Source organism: Neofelis nebulosa, chromosome 7 (assembly GCF_028018385.1).
Source record: "Neofelis nebulosa isolate mNeoNeb1 chromosome 7, mNeoNeb1.pri, whole genome shotgun sequence".
Lineage (NCBI taxonomy): Eukaryota > Metazoa > Chordata > Mammalia > Carnivora > Felidae > Neofelis > Neofelis nebulosa.
The window spans coordinates 61,032,402-61,048,058 of record NC_080788.1 but is presented as its reverse complement, the minus strand read 5'-3'; the positions used below and the strand labels follow the sequence as shown (position 1 = coordinate 61,048,058).

At 40.1% G+C, this 15,657-nt stretch overlaps 1 protein-coding gene across 2 annotated transcripts in view; it reads right to left on the bottom strand.

Annotated features, from left to right (window-relative positions):
* Positions 1–5,214, bottom strand: part of TTBK2 (tau tubulin kinase 2) — a 167,941-nt gene extending 162,727 nt beyond the window's left edge. The window contains exon 1 of one of the 2 annotated variants that reach the window (XM_058738036.1): positions 5,085–5,214. The gene's annotated coding sequence lies outside the window, so the exon portion shown is untranslated. Of the gene's footprint in view, positions 1–4,655; positions 5,056–5,084 lie in introns of those variants that run through there. The other variant, XM_058738035.1, reaches the window with a different exon arrangement.
* Positions 5,215–15,657: the final 10,443 nt, after the last annotated feature.

Here is a 15,657-nt window from a genome sequence, read left to right as displayed (position 1 = left end):
ATACACTTCTATATAAAAAAAATGATAAAAAGCATTCTGGTAAAAATACATATAATGGCAAATAAATTTTCTATTTCAAACATTTAAAAACACCAATTCTTATTTTCATTAAGGTGCAAACTTTCTATAAAACAAAAATGCTGATTCCTAAAACACAGTTAAATCCTGAAAGCTTACCAGAGACAGTGAAAAGCTACCACCTCCCATTCTTTTTCTTTCTTTTTTTTTTTTTTTTTTAAATCTTTACTTCTTTATTTTTGAGAGAGAGGGAGAGAACTCAGGGAGGGGCAGAGAGAAGGGGAGGGACAGAGAGAAGGGGAAGGATAGAGAAAAGGGAAGGGGCAGAGAGAAAGTGAGACACAGAATCTGAAGCAGGCTCCATCCACGCTCTGAGCTGTCTGTGTAGAACCCAACTCGGGGCTTGAACCCACAAACCATGAGATCATGACCTGAGCTGAAGTCGGATGCTTAACTAACTAGGCCACCCAGGCTCCCCTACCACCTCCTATTCTTCAGAAGACACTAAAACACCTCAGATTCTTTTCAAAGAACACTTAATTTTTTGTAATGTTTATTTTTGAGAGAGAGAGAGAGAGAGCGTGTGCGCACACATAAGGGGGGAGGGGAGGCGGACAGAGAGCATAGGAAGCAGGCTGACAGTAGAGAGTCTGATGCAGGACTCTAACTCACGAACCATGAGATCATGACCTGACCTGAATTTGAAGGCTTAATGAACTTAACCACCCAGGTGCCCCATAACACTTAATTTTTTACCATGGGAAGTTTAAATCTAAGTGAAAGTGAATTTCTTAATACAATAAAAAGGAACTATCAACATCCCAAAACATCGAGGATCTCATATACAAAGGTTAAAAAAAAAAAATCATGAAAAAAATTCAATACAAGTCCAACTCTTGATTTCACCTGAGGTCATGATCTCACAGTTTGTGAGCTCCGTCTCTGCATAGGGCACTGTGCTGGCAGTGCGGAGCCTGCTTGGGACTCTCTCACTCCAACTCTCTCTGCTCCTCCCCTGCTTGTGCTCTCTCTCAAAATAAATAAACATTTAAAAAAAAAAAAAGACAAACAGAACAGGGGCGCCTAGGTGGCTCAATCAGTTGAGCGCCTGACTTCAGCTCAGGTCACTCATTATCTCACTGTTTATAGGCTAAAGCCCCATGTCCAGCTCTGTGGTGACAGCTCAGAGCATGGAGCCTGCTTCAGATTCTGTGTCTCCCTCTCTCTCTGACCCTCCCCTGCTTGTGTTCTGTCTCTTTCTCTCTCAAAAATTAACAACCATTAAAAAAAAAAAGAACATATAAAATAACCACAAAGAGAAGAATAATTATGTTTATCATAGTCATAAAACATAAATGAAAATATACCAAGAAATCTGCTTAAAAATCACCGATTTAAAAGATGAAATTTTCTGGCAAAATTGACATTCACATTACATAAATAATTTAATTTCAGTATGTATTTTAGAGATTTTTATTTTTTTTAAGTAATCTCTACACCCAAGGTGGGACTTGAACTCACAACCCCAAGATCAAGAGTCACATGCTCCACCAGCCAGCCACCCTTCAACCTGTATTTTAAACCTACAATAAGATCACCAGATATTAAGGAAGACAGAAACTTTTTTTTGAGAGAGAGAGAGAGAGAGAGAGAGAGTGCAAGGGGCAGGGGAGAGAAGGAGAAGGAGAAGGAGAAAGAGAGAGAGAGGGAGAGAAAAAGAGAGAGAGAGAGGGAAAGAGAATTGCACACAGTCTACATGACCAAGCAGAGCCTGACACGGGGCTTGATCCCACAACTTGGGATCACAACCTGAGCTGAAATCAGAGTCCAACGCTCAAAAGATTGAGCCTCCCAGGCACCCCAAGAAGACAGTAACTTCTGAGTGGCAATACTATATGTGTTGTACATATGCTCAAAAGTTAGCTCTAAAATACTCAACTTTTTCATACAGACTTAAAGACTCTTGTCTCAAACATGGAAGTATGACATTTAACCTGAAAACACTGAACATTTACAAAAAAAAGTTATAAAAGTATTTTCAACACAAGGATTCTATCCACTGAAGCCTCAGGTGGGGCGGGGTGGGGGGAGGGGTGGCGGGGGTTAGAATCCACCACTGCCATCGCTATTATCTACAATACACTGCATAACAACAACAAAAAAAGGACGACAAGGAAGTAAAATAGCATAAATATGTTTAATTTCAAAAATTCATACATTGAAGATATCCTGCAATATTACTAATCAAATAAACGGACACAACTCCAGCTATATGTTGAGTATTTCTCAAAAACCTCAAGAAGAGAAAAAAAAAAAAAAAGGAATACATGACTAGAATCATTGTAACTTAAATTGTAAAGTTTAAATTATAAAGCCCAAATTGTAAAGTTGTTTGTCACATATCTATAAAAGAATTTTTCTACAGGAGACTTCTTTAAGAGTGGGGAAGGATGTAAGCTATATTTTCCATTAATTCTAAAAGGCTATTTTATTTCGTGAATCAATTCAACCCACACTAGTTCAATAATGGTCATTAAAATCTTCCCCTTGTTATACATTGCTTTTTGTTTTTAGGCAACAAACATTCACTAACTCACAGAGTTTCTGAGGATTAGGAATCTAAGAGTGTCTTAGTTGGGTGGTTCCAGGTCAAAGTCTCTCACAAGTTGCAATCAAGTTGTCATCTCTATATAGTACTTTTTAAGGTTACAAAATATACAGAATTGACTGCCCCTGTCAAAGTTAGATTCCATGATAGTGAACTAAGCTCTGTAAGATTTGTTTACATTGAAAAACCAACAATCTATCACTAATTATCACCTTTTAGCCCATTTTTTTGAGGTAAAATACTTTCAAATTTGTCTAAATTATACAAACTTCACTTCCAACTCTACATTTAAAACTATTTGAAGCCCTATATAATTGAGTTCAATTTGCTAAAGCAAATGAGCGTGTTCTCATGGAGATTTCCTGAGGCATTAAAATAATCAGTATTTTTTTAAGTCAAAAAAAGACACAAAATCTGAAATCATATATAGTACAATAGAGAATTTACTAAATTATGTATTAACCACAGTACAAGAGCATAAGCAAGATCTATTATTTTTAGCTCCTTACTGAAGATCAGATTTATTTCAATTTGATATTATAAATTAAATTAATGAAGCTAGGGGCTTCAATTTCTTTTATGTTTCTAAAACTGAAAGAGAAAAAAACATTTCCTAACATTCTATCATAAAAGAATGAGAAACTTTCCTTTATAAGCATGCTTCAGACATCCCTTTCAGTGCCTTGATCAAGATACATCATACAGGAAAACATAACCTTCTAAATTAAAGGTTCCTTTTGGTATGTTTTCAATTTGAATGGATCACAATATGCCATGGAAATGAGTACACTTATTATTTGAAAAATTTCTATAGTTCTTCAAGATTAGTCATATTAGTAATATTTGTCAACATTACTGTTTCTTTATAAGAAATACATAACATTCAATTCCCTCGATACTTTAAAATCAATCTCCCATCTCTCCTTTCCCCCCAAAGAGAACATTATTCTACTGAGCCAAAAGAAAACAGCAAACACATCTTTCTTTGTGGTCTACTCTGGCAAATCAGTGTTTAGAAACCAATGCAACTGTTATTAATGGCTCAGAACACACACTAACAAAACACAGAGTGGATTCTCCCTGCGTGTATGTGTACATGCGTCCATTCATAATAATGTGATCCTCGTGTATTTCAGTTTTTTTGGATTTCAAAATCTCAATTTCTACTGAATACCGAAACATCTTTACATAATACATAGACTATAAGAAAACTGCTCTCTCTCATGTTTAAAGAACAATTTCTAAAGCTAAGGATGAGAAGAGTTAATACCGGGATTGCTGCCACCTATCAACTTTAATTCAAAGCAAAGTACAACTCAATGTCATTTTTACCTCCAATGCAGCCACGACTGAAACAAAATTAACTTCACTGTGCGATAAAGTATCCTGGCATCCAATGGATTATTTACTTCTCTGATTTGACAGTACAAACGTGTGGAGTCTTTTGTCCCTCCCACAGCACCCAGGGTGTCAACATCATCTTAGTCCAGGCAAATGGCAGGCAAATCCTTCAGGTCATTACTTTGCACCTTAAGTACCAGAAAGTCATGGCCTTCATTGTCGTTACTACACAGCAAACACACTGCATAGTCCCATGCCTCCATCTATTATATTTGGGGAGGCGGGGTGCGAAAGAAGCGCTCAGTGTATCCTGAGAACCCTCTGTGCTCAGCCCTGGTACCAGAAGCTGCATAAATACAAGCAATATATGGGTCACCTACAGAGAGAGAAACAGACGAAGCTTCGTGACCCTCCAAGTTCAGTCAAGACACCGAAAGGCTCTCGGGAAACAGGGCACAAGCCTTCGGGTAAACGGTGTAGAAGCAGACGGTCTCCGAGGTGGAGTGACTAGGTCTGGCACAAGCCCAGGGCGTGGGCAGCTACCGAGGAGACTCTCGTACCCTTCCCCTCCGCACCAGGGTCGGTCACTCCGCGAGGGGTGCGGCTGGAGGAGGGGGTCAGGACTGGGGGAGGGCGGGGCCCGGGGCACCCCTGAGGCGCCCGGGGGGTTCGGGGGGGTGTGTCCTACCTGGGCCGTGGCGGACGCAGGGATTTCGGGCGAAGGGCTCGGATCCAGCTCAGGACCAGGACCGACAGAGATCAACCCTCAGCAGGCGGGACCGCCGCCGCCTGCCCATCCCCCGCCGCCGACTGCGGCGGGAGCCGAGCGCGGCTTCGAGGGCCGGCCGGCTGGGTAGTCCCCTCGGGTACCGTCCGCGTTTACTGGCGGCGGCGGCGGCTGCGGCTGCTGTTAATGCTGCTGCTGGCCGCCCCCAGCCGCTGCTCTTGTGCCAGCCCCTGCTCCTCCTCCTGCCGCCGCCGCCGCCGCCTCGTCCCCACCGCTCCCATCGCCGCTGCGGCGACTACTGCAGCGCCCGCTGACCCGACCCGACGTTATTCTCCCCCTTCGCAACCCGACACAGCCTAGCCCACCTGCCCTGCCAGTGCGCACGCCCACCTCTCCGCCGCAGGTGCTGATTGGAGAGCACGACCCGAACCCGCCACGTCGGTTGGCTGGTCCCATTGCCTATCACGACGGGGGCGGAGAGTCAGGCAGAGAGCGTCTCCGCCCCCCACCGGAGAATTGCCGCTATCTTCAGGTTTGCCTGAGAGGGCGAGTTACCGGGAAAGGAGCATCACAATGGCAGCGCGCGTGCGCGCTGGAATTCTGGGCCTTGTAGTTCCAGCCACAGCCGCAACTGCCCGTGGGTCCGGAGCGTAGAAGTAGAGCTCCTGAGACTAGTGGTTGGCCCACGTTGGTGTCCTCTTAGCTCAGTAGTTAACTTGCTTATAGAGGCATGATTGTGACCCCAGGTTTGGGCTTTTTAGAAGAAAATCGGGAATGCGTTGTCACGATACGAATTTACACTGAAGGAGTCACGAAGAAGGGCCCCAAACCGTGAGGCCCTACCATGCCACCTCCTCAGAACCAGAGCTGCCAGGATCTGGCAAATTGGCGCCATCCCCAGAACCGCCTAACAGGAAGCTAATCACCGGCGGGCACTAGGAAGAGGCCTAATGGTAGAAGGAGGAAAGGAGACCGAGACCTCCAGAAAAGACTACCAGCCTGGAGCCCGAAGTGTCCTTACTGCAACCCGTGAAAAACGAGGCTTCCTTACCTTTTTCAAACACCACTAGCAAAGGATACACAGCCCTTGTGAGGGTCAGGATGGGAATGTAAGCAAGACAATTGCGGGAGTCCCTCGAAGACTTTCAAGGAAAAGCGAGGAGAGCAGGGCAATGAGGCTATGTGGGATAAATTTGTATTAGGTGTTGTGTTAAGCTCTTTGGTGAAGAGGAAACCTTAAGATTAAACCTCTCTCCCATCCTTACCCACCAATTTAGAGAAGAAAAATCTCAAAAGAAGTTAAGCAACTTTCCAAGGCCATAAAACTAATTAGTGGCCAAGCCAAAACTCAGGTCTCTTGTTTACTCGTTGTTTTTCAGTTATTTATTTTATTTTCATTTGAGAGAGAGAGCGCGTGAGCGGGGGAGAGGGGCAGAGCAAGAGAGAGAATCTTAAGCAGGCCCCTCATTCATGGCACAGCCGGTGGCAACGGCTGGATCCCACCATCCTGGGATCTTGACCTGAGCCAAAATTAACAGTCAGATGCTCAAGACTGAGACACACAGGTGTCCCTAATTATTTATTTTAAGTAATCTTTATACCCAACATAAGACTTGAACTCACAACCCCAAGATCAAGAGTTGCTCGCTCCTCTGCTTGAGCCAGCCAGACACCTCAAAACTCAGGTCTCTTAAACTTACTCCTGTGTCCAATGCTTTTTTTTACTTAATAATCAAAATGACTCCCAGGAGTCTGCCATGGACTGAAAGGATGCAATGACTTACAAGCTTCATCTTACATTAAATATTTTTCTTCACTCAAGTGACATTATGATTGAAACTAATTAATTGGGAGTATGGAAAGGTTAATAATCCTATGTTCAATCTCAGAACTGTTATAGAATCTGTTTCTTCTTATTCAGGAAATGCCACAGCCTCCCCACGTTCTTTAAAAAAAAACAACAGACACCTCTGTCATGCCTAGATCCTTGGATAAAAAGCAGGACAAAGTGTACATTATGCACATTAAAGGCAATTGATGATGACACAGCTTATCTTGTTCTGTTCAAACTTAAAGAAGCCAAATTGTTTCCTTTCCACTGATTAAAACCACAAGTTGTTTTTCCCATTATTTTGTCCAACGGAATATAGTTCACTTCAGAATATTGGCTGGGCAAGTAATTTGAATTGGAAAGGATTAGGGTTTCTGCAAATGTTTTTCTTTAAAATTAAAGAAGTTTATAGGGAAAGAGTTCAGATTCATTGAAATTATGCCTAGCAATATTTCAAATAGCTATTCTCAGTTCAAGATAGTATTTTTCACTCAGCAAATACAGTGCGTCCTCTTCAAGCTACCCAGATAAAATCTCTGCTATCATGGGTAAGAGTTTTAATTAATGTATTCACAGAACTATTATTTCGTTTATTTTAAATGAATCAGTAGGTAGAGCTGGATTCTCCAAATATGGAAAGATGATTATTTTTCTAATTGTTATTTTGTAACCAACTCCATTTGCAAATCCATGAAGGGTAAGGTAATAGCAAAGTATGTGAGAAAACAATCCAGTAGCTGCGTATCGAGAACAACAAAAATTTTTTAATGCCATGCAGAGGGAATTGCTCTAGGATGAGTATCTTAAGAATAGGGTACAGTGTATCTCAGAGTAGGAAGTGTAAGAATTAATAGACAGTAATGAATAAATAAATAAATAAGTAAATAAATAAATAAATAAATAAATGGTGAAAATGCCACAGGAGTGGGAATCCTATGATACTGGACTGGCCAAAGAAAAGCTCACCAGGTCACCCTTTTCCTTGATCTTTTCCATTTTAGAAGTATTGAGGCAGCTCTTTCTGTCCATGGGTCCTGTCTCTGTGCTTTAATAAGATCACCTTTTTTAAGCCAAAAAAAAAAAAAAGTACTGAACTGTCCCAAAAGGCATTTTTCAGTTAGAATAAATGGCAAGGTAATATATTACTGAAGAGCTGGTACTAGAGTTAAGGAATCCCTTTTGAGATAGGTAGATAGATAGATAGATCTCAAATATGTATGTATATTTGAGTGTATCTATTTATTTTGAGAGACAGCAAGAAGGGGAGGGGCAGAGAGAGAGGGGGAGAGAGAATCCCAAGCAGCCTCCTTGCTGTCAGCACAGAGCCCTATGCAGAGCTTGATCCCAGAAACCATGAGATCATGACCTGAGCTGAAATCAAGAGTCAGACGCTTAACCAACTGAGCCACCCAAGCACATATATATATGCATACACATTTTTTTTAAATAAATGTAGTGGCCAGCCTCTAAAATGGCCTCCAATGATCCCTTCTTCGTGGTATGTTCACCCTTGTGTAGTCCTTCCCATACTGAATTGGGCTAATCTGTGTAACTAATAGACTTTTTCAGAAATTATGGTATGTAAATTCCAAGACCATATTGTAAAAGACTTTGCAGTTTCTGCACTATCAACAAGAACCAAATTATTGCTTATTAGAGCCCTAATGTCCATTGACTAATGAATGGATAAAGAAGATGTTGTCTATATATACGATGGAATACTACTTGGTGATCAAAAAGAGGGAAATCTTGCCATTTACAACAATGTGGATGGAACTAGAATTATGTTACTAGTATTAATACTAGTATTATGCTAAGTGAAGTAAGTCAGAGAAAGACAAATACCTTGTGATTTCACCCATATGTGGAATTTAAGAAACAAAACAGGTGAACATAGGGAAAGGGAAGGAAAAATAAGATAAAAACAGAGAGGGCGGCAAACCATAAGAGTCTCTTAAATACAGAGAACAAACTAAGGGCTGCTGAAGGCAGGGGGAGGTGGTACAGGCTAAATGCGTGATGGGTACTAAGGAGGGCACTTGTGATGAGCACTGGGTGTTGCATGTAAGTGATGAATCACTAAATTCTACTCCTAAAACCATTATTACATTAATGTTAAGTAACTCAGATTAAAAAAAAAAAAAAAAAAAGACTTTGCAGCTTCTGCTTTATGCTCTCTTGGATCACTTTCTTAGAGGGAAGCCATTTGCCGTAACATCAGGATGTTTAAGCAGGTGGCCCTTAAGAGTGGCCACCTGGCCAGGAACTGAAGCATTTCAACAGTCAGCACCAGATTGCCAGCCATGTTAATGAGCCATTCTTGAAAACATATCCTCCACCCTAAGCCAAGCCTTCAGATGACTGCAGGCCCAGCTGGCATGTTGACTGACATCTTGTGAGATACCCCAGTCCAGAACTACCCAGCTAAGCCATTCCCAAAATCCAGACCCACAGAAACTGTGTGATACGACAAATGTTTACTGTCACTTTAAGGACTTAGTTTTGGAGGGCAATTTGTCATGCAGCAATTCATAACCAGTGCAATAAAATTTACAAAAATAAGAGAATGAGGAATGATTCAAGTCTAGGGATATCTGCCCTGGATAACTGAGTCTGAAAGAATGAGACTCTGGTCCTAGGATCAGTCTTAGAGCACATTCAAGGATAATGAGCAGAAAAAAAAAAAAAAAAAGGATAATGAGCAGATTTCAGATTTATGCTGATTCCCCACCTAGAACATAATAGCGCCTTTCAACACCTGTTTTCTCGTAGCACAGAATAAATCACATATTAGAGAATGCTTTTTCTTTCTCTCTACCTCCATTTGTGGCCTCCTCTACCGATCTTTAGACACCCAATGGTTTCCTACTTTCTAACTTCCCCCTAATCCAAACAAAACCATCTAGATGGGTTATTTATATCATTATCAGGAGGACAGCACCACACGGAACAAACTAGGGTGCAATTCAAGGAAAAGAGACCCCTTCCCTTTTGCTTTCCACCTCTCTCTTCAAAAACAAACCTCACTATACCTAGTACACCTAGTATACCTGAAACTAGTCTAATGTTATGTCAATTATACCTCAGCAACAACAACAACAACAAATGTCAGAATTGTATACTTTAAACGGGTGGATCATATGGTATATGAATTCTATCTCAATAAATCTGTTTTTAAGAACTCTGCACAATCCTTTGAAGCATGAAACAATAGTGAACTGGTGCTCAAGTATTTCCACAAACCAGGAAACAGCCCTGTTGATAAAATTTTTCATCAATCTAGTGAGCTTCTATTTAAATATTGCTTAATCCACTAAACAAAAATTTTCAGGGCCCATTAATGCCAACTACTCTGCTAGGTACTGGGAAAACAAATATGAATAAACTCAGCCCCTGTCCTTAAGGGTTTCACGATGGATCAGCAAACATGCAAATCCTATTACAATGCATTGCAGTAACAACAATGATAGAGGTATATTCTGTATCATATATAGATGCTCTAGAACAGGAGTCAGTAAACTATAGCCTACAAGCCAGCCAAATCCTTAGGGTCCTCTGAAAGCTAGACCTCTTTAAGCCAGTGTTAGTTGCATTCTGATTTTGACAGAGATGCATTCATACCAAATACGTTAACTACGTCAAGTATTTGTGGGGTTTTGTTTTATTTTAGAGAGAGAACATGAGTGGGATCATGACCTGAGCCAAAATCAACAGTTGGACTGGGTACCTGGGTGGCTCAGTCGGTTAACTGTCTGACTTCTGCTCAGGTCATGATCTCACGGCTCATGAGTTTAGGCCCCATGCTGGGCTCTGTGCTGACAGCTCGGAGACTGGAGCCTGTTTCAGATTCTGTGTCTCCCTCTCTCTGACCCTCCCCCATTCATGCTCTGTCTCTCTCTCTCTCTCTCTCAAAAATAAAGATTAAAAAAAAAAAAGATTCTCTCTACAAAAAAGAAAAAAGAATCAGACACAACCAACTGAGCCACCCAGGCACCCCACAAGTATTCATGTTTTTGAAATCAATTTCATCTTTTGTTGTGAAAGGCTTTATAATATTTTAAATTTCAAGAAGAAATAAGCAAGAGAAACCTAGGGGTGGGAGGATATACTCAGTTTTGAGTATGTGTATCTATTACCTTTTAACATATTGAATATCAGTTTGTGTTTGATAATAATTAAAATAGAGTGTAGTATCAGAGAAGATGAACACTGATTAGAACTAGTAAAATTAGAAAAGAAACTAAAAGTTAGTTTGCAGTTGCATTTATAAAATACTAATTATAAGCATGTTTTCATTTTTATTTTTTGAGAGAGAAAGAGGGGAGGGGCAAAGGGAGAGGAAGAGAATCTTAAGCACACTCCACACCCAGCACAGAGCCTGACACAAGACTCAATCTCACAACTGTGAGATCATGACCTGAGCTGAAATTAAGAGTCGGACACTTAACTTACTGAGCCACCCAGGTACCCCTCTGTTTGTTTGTTTGTTTGTTTTGAGAAAGGGAGAGAAAGTGTGAACGGGGAAGATGCAGAGAGGGAGGGAAAGAATCAAGCAGCCTCCATGCTGTCAGCGCAGAGCCCCACTCAGTTTCAATCAAATGGACCTTGAGATCATGACCTAAGCCAAAATCAGGAGTGGGTGGCTTAACCAACTGAGCCACCCAGGCACCCCTATAGTTAACAAATTTCAAATGACAAAGTGGTGAGGTAATGTGATTCCTGGTGTGTTCCTATGATGGCCTGGAAAAGGTTCAGTGAATTTCAGTCTGGTTCAGCAATAAACTACTGGAAACATGGGACATCTTTCTGGGATTTTCAGGCTCTACTGCCTGGAAGACTAACTGGCTGGGGATGCTAATAGCGCACCCTAGTGATCATAGTATTCCACTGCCAGCTATATTGAAATAAAACAGAATGGTTTCTTCTATCTTATCTTACTGACGAAAGCAAATTATCCAATGGCTAGGGATTTTTATAATTTTTAAAAACCTGATGATCATGATGACAAAGATGATCTTTAAAAATATTTTCCTGGTGGTGATATTTGGGCACTGTATGTTCTGCAAAATAAAATATATTTGCAGATGCCAAATAAAATTCCCAGAAATTTGTTGGGTATTTACATCAAGGTATTGTATGGTATCTTATGGAGGATTAAAAAAATATTAGATGTTGTTCCTATATAGACAACTTTGAATTATATTTTTTGGTACATATATCTTATTTCTTTCTATAAGTATAGAAGAATCATTTCTTACACTATGTATTTTCCATACTTTCTTCACTTTGTATTTATTAAATACACTCGGTATTTTTAAATGAATGAATGCAAAAAATTAAATACTAATAATGCAAAAATACAAGTGCCCTCATACTTTGTATTAACTTCCAAACAAGTGCTGTCACCACCTTTGGGTTTGTCTTTTTCTGCATCTTTTGTATTAAGATGATTATATATTGCTCTTTGATTTTCTTTACTTCTTACCCAGAAACATAACGAAGGATGATTATTAGAAAACAAACAGGGGCAGCACCTGGTGGCTCAATGGGTTAAGTGTCTGACTTTGGCTCAGGTCATGATCTCACAGTTTGTGAGTTCATGTCCTGCATCAGGCTCTGTGCTGACAGCTTAGAACCTGGAGCCTGCTTCAGATTCTGTGACTCCCTCTCTCTCTGCTCTCTACTCCCTTTCCCCCAACTCACGCTCTGTCTCTCTCAAAAATAGACATTAAAATTTTTTTTTAAAAAGAAAAAAAATCCCTGTGATTTTTTTCTACCTGTGTGGAGGTTACAGAAGAAAAGAGAAAGAGAAAAGAGAAAAATCCGGCTAAATTTGCTATAATAACAATATAGAGCCAGAAACTGGAGTTTTTAGGTTCCGGGGCCAGTCTGTCTTTATACACAGCATTCAAATAGGGTCCTTGCCTATTCTCAGCACTGCATCCATCATTGGGTGTCCATAAGCTTGCTCTGGTTAATTCATGGTTGCAAGTAAGTGTTGGTGACTAGATTCAGTTGAATATGAACTCTAGCCTACCCTCTTGAGAAAAGATGCTATCCTTGTACCTCCTTTTTTTTTTTTTTTTTTTTTGCAAAGTAAATTGAAGTTTTATTTTACTTGTTCACACAGATTTTTAAGGAATCCATTTCTGGAAAAATAAAATTTTGAAACCTTCAATTCTAGTTGGAATAGGGAGTTTGGAAATAGACTCAACTATGTTTAATATATGATAAAAATGGCATTTCAAAGAGTTGAGACAAAGATAGATCTTTATAGAACTTGTGTTCAGATGACCAAAAACAGCCATTTGAAAAATATAAAAATAGGGGTGCCTGGGTGGTTCAGTTGGTTAAGCGTCTGGCTCTTGGTTTCAGCTCAGATAATGTTCTCACAGTTTGTGGGTTCAAGCCCCACATTGGTCCCTGCACTGACAGTGCGGAGCCTGCTTGAGATTCTCTCCCTCTCCCCTTTCTCTGCTCCTCCCCCACTTATGTTCCCTCTCTCTCTTTCTCAAAATAAATAAATAAACTTTAAAAAAAAATTTTAAAATGAAAATATAAAAGTAAAATACGGCCACAGTCAAAAATAAAGTCCATATGGATCAGAGATGTAAATGTCAACAATGAAACTATACAAGCACTAGAAGAAAACATGGATGGGTTTCTTTAAACCTGGGTGAGAAGAAGCTTTTAAACTATGACTCAGAATCCAAATGTAATGAAAACAAATTGAAAGACTACTACAAAACTTTAAATATCTTTCCATGACATGAATCACCATAAAGTCAAAATGACCAAAATCAAATATTTGGAATGTGTTTCACAGATAAGAGATAATATCTTGAATATATTAAAAACTCTTAAAAATCCAGGTTATGGGGGAGAATAAAAAACAATAGAAAAATGGACAAAACAAACATATTCACCACTTGGCTAAAATTAAAAAAGACTAATAGCACCAAACATTTGAGGATAGAGCAACCAGAACTCCCATATATTGCTGGTTGAAATGTAAAAGGGTCCATCCACATTGAAAAAAATATATCTGGGGCGCCTGGGTGGCGCAGTCGGTTAAGCGTCCGACTTCAGCCAGGTCACGATCTCGCGGTCCGTGAGTTCGAGCCCCGCGTCAGGCTCTGGGCTGATGGCTCGGAGCCTGGAGCCTGTTTCCGATTCTGTGTCTCCCTCTCTCTCTGCCCCTCCCCCGTTCATGCTCTGTCTCTCTCTGTCCCAAAACTAAATAAAAAACGTTGAAAAAAAAAAAATTTAAAAAAAAAAAAAAAAGAAAAAAATATATCTGGAAGTTTCTTTAAAACTGCACATACATGGGGCGCCTGGGTGTCGCAGTCGGTTAAGCGTCCGACTTCAGCCAGGTCACGATCTCGCGGTCCGTGAGTTCGAGCCCCGCGTCAGGCTCTGGGCTGATGGCTCGGAGCCTGGAGCCTGTTTCCGATTCTGTGTCTCCCTCTCTCTCTGCCCCTCCCCCATTCATGCTCTGTCTCTCTCTGTCCCAAAAATAAATAAAAAACGTTGAAAAAAAAATTTTTTTAATAAAAAAATAAAATAAAAAAAATATAACTGCACATACATTTACCCTGTTTTTAGCAATCTGACTTCTAGATATCTACCCAAGAGAAAAATATGTGTTTGCAAAAATACCAACTCAAGAATGTTTGGAGCAGCTTTATTTATGATAGCCCAAAGTAGGGAAAAGTGCAGGTGTCTGTCAATAAGAGAGAATAGATAACAAGCTGTGCTATGTTCACAAAAGAAATACTCATCAACAATAAGAAGGAATGGGACCACACAACAACATGGATTAATCCCGGAAGCAATAGTCTGAATGAAAGAAACCTTACACAAAAAGTTCATATGATTCTATTCATATGACAAAGTCTTACAGAAAATAGTTTATATTCTCCCAGTTATATAAAGCTCTAGAACAGGACACACTAATCTATGGTAGAAAAAAATTACAACAGTGGTTGCTATAGTGGTTGCAATCTCTGTGGAGGTGGGGAAAGGGATTAACTTCCAAGGGGAAGACAGGTGATGATGATGTACTGTATCTTGACAGAGCTTTAAGTTACACAGGTGCATTTTGTCAAAACTCAGTGAAAGTAAACTTAAGATTTGTACACTTCATTCCAATTTTATATCCAAAGGAAAAAACCTGTAAACAAATATTGAATTCTAGCTAATTATATGCATGCTAAAATATACAGGGGGATATGTATTGATATCTGCAATTTACTTTGAAATGCATCCAAAAAATAAGTTGTATAGACAGATTAATAGAGGGACGGACAAATAGATATGTGACAAAGCAAGGATACTAAATTATTATTGGTAGAATCTAAGTGGTGGTATATGGATGATCACTGTAAATTTCTTTCAACTTTGAGGTATGTTTGAAAATATTCACAATAGAATATTTGAAAAAAAGATTTGACAAACATGTTAGTGAGCCATTTTGGAAATGGGTCCTCTGGTAGATGTCTACACAGGATCGGTGGGGGGGCGGGTGTGTGTAAATTTAGGGATTGTTCAATTCTACCCAGGGTTGAGGGGAATGTATTAGTTTTCTAGACTGATACAACAAATTACGAGAAACACAATGGCTAAACACAACACAAATTTATTATCTTAGAGTTTTGTAAGTCAGAAATCTAAAATGGGTCTCACTAGGCTAAAATCAAGATGTGAGCAGGCCTCAGTTCCTTTCTGAGACTCAAGGGGAGAATCAGATCCCTTGTTTTTTTCAGCTTCAAGAGGCTGCCCACATTCCTTGGCTTTTGGCCCCATTTTTCCATCTACAAGGTCATGGCACCGGTGGGCAAAGTCGTCATGGCACATCCCTTTGACCCGCTCTTCTACCTCCCTCACTTTTAAGGACTCATGTGATTAGACTGGGTCTACCTGGATAATCCAGGATAATCTCCCCATCTCAAGGTCCACACCCTGAATCACATCTACAAAGACCCAAACACAATGTAAGGTAACATTCCTGGTTAGGACATGGACAGTTTGTAGAGAGAAGGGGACATTATTCTACCTACCACAGAGTTAAGAAAAACTTCCTGAAAAGTAACACTTGAGTTCACTCTCAAATTTTCTTGCAACTTTTAATTT